A 2,082-nucleotide genomic window follows, 5' to 3' on the forward strand; every position below is an offset into this window, starting at 1 on the left:
GCGATTTTTATCGACAGTACCGGCGATAAAAATCGACGGTACTGTCGATAAAAATCGCCACGTGTGCGCCGGGCTTAATTAGGTGAGGTTAATACAGACTTTTAAATATTTTTTGCAGTTGCATTTTCTTCAGTTTGCAGTTCCTTCGCCGAACTTATTCGCCAAAAACCCACTAAAAACTGTGCGCGTTGAACGCATGCGTTCGTATGCGATGCCCTGTTTACATTTATTATGCTTATTATTTTACTTTATGAATGTTGTCTCTCTTGCCCCGTCCCTGGTGGCTATATATCCCAGCGCCGCGTGCCTCACAACAAATCATGTACCTAATCTCACCATGACTTCTTCTTTGTCGTAGTCTCTCGCGGATGGTCCACGCTGAGACGTCAGCTAGGGGCTGACCTCCCTGTTGATGATTCTTCACCTTCCTCGATCGGCCGTATCGTCCTCCGCTACTCCCAACCTTCTCATCTCCTCAACTCCATCCCTCCATCTAATTCTTTGTCGTTCTCTCGTCCTTCTTTCTCTCACTGCTCCTGGCTCCTGCCATGCTCTCTTCGTTTTCTCCTCATCTCTCTTCCTAACCACATGCCCATACCATCTCATCCTACTTTGCATTACAACTTCCTTAACGTCTCTTACTCCAGCTATTCGTCGTACCTTCTCATTTGTTCTTAATGACATAATCTTATCGTGACACTACCTACCAAGTTACGCTCGTCCTAATTTAGCCCTATATCACAGGATGTTTCTGAAGTCGCCGTCAAACGTTCGTCTCCGCTCTGACCTAAGCTAATAACTCTTCCCTCTCTTCCATTTCGTAGAGGAAGTGCACGATTTCCAGTCGTAATTTGTTTCAAAACTTCGTCCGTGAATTCGATTTAATAGTGAGGAATTCGATCGCAGTCAGATTCGAGAAGCGTATCCGGTGGTAATTTTATAGCTAATAGAAGTAGCTAGGACAATACAAATAGTAGCAACACGCGTATTACAGTATCAAGAGCGTATAAAGAAGGCGATACTCACTCACTCGCTCATTCACTCGCTCACTCACAGAAGTACATACTAAAAAAGAATTCGCAGTCCCTGCTTGAATACCAACAGACATCTGTTTAATTAACATGAAAGCTTCACACGTACAGAAAGAATACTGTATAAGCCGTATTTTTCGCGTACAGATATTTCGCGAATTCAGACTTGACGGACAATTTCGCGAGTGGTTAATTTCGCGGTCGGTGAAATATGTATTATTCGGTATGAATGATTCGCGTGTTGTTATTTTCGCGGTCGGGGACGCGTTCGCGAAATTCGCGAAAATTAAACCACCGCGAAATATACAGCTTATACAGTATACGCTGAATATCAACCAGATTCCAAAATGTTTCCAAAAACACAATTGTGAAAAGGGATGGGCACCCACAATGTTTTTTTTAATAGTAGATAAGCAATTTCCGTGATTTAATTTTGCTGTTACTTCACAAAGACGTATATAGTCAATAAGTGTTTGACGTTGCACTTGGAACGCTTCAATAAAAAAATAATGGTAAATAAACACGAAATGTATTTACTACCAAAGTCTTAATGTATCTCCTCTACTCATTGCGCCTATTATTTCCGATAACTTGCTGGAAATGCCGTTCAAATGCTCATCTGCAACACACAAGTACACCGCACGCACGCCCTGTGCACAAACAACAAGAATAAAAGATAGGTAGGTAAGGTAAAGTAAGGTAAAGCGGGAAGGGAAGAACCAGGTAAATGCGGGAGGGGGAGAGTCAGGTAAATCCGGGCGGGGGAGAACCAGGTAAATGCGGGAGGGGAGAGTCAGGTAAATGCGGGGAGATGGGGAGAACCAGGTAAAGCGGGGAGGGGGAGAACCAGGTAAAGCGGGGAGGGGGAGAGCCTGGTAAAGCAGGAGGGAGCCAGGTAAACGCGGGAAGGGGAGAACCTGGTAAACGCAAGAGGGGGAGAACCAGGTAAATGCGGGAAGGGGGAGAACCTGGTAAACGCGAGAGGGGGAGAACCAGATAAAGCGGGAGGGGGAGAACCTGGTAAACGCGAGAGGGGGAAGCCAGGAAAGCG

This window comes from Priapulus caudatus, unplaced genomic scaffold (genome assembly GCF_000485595.1).
Source record: "Priapulus caudatus unplaced genomic scaffold, Priapulus_caudatus-5.0.1 Scaffold854, whole genome shotgun sequence".
In the NCBI taxonomy this organism is placed as follows: Eukaryota; Metazoa; Priapulida; class Priapulimorpha; order Priapulimorphida; family Priapulidae; genus Priapulus; species Priapulus caudatus.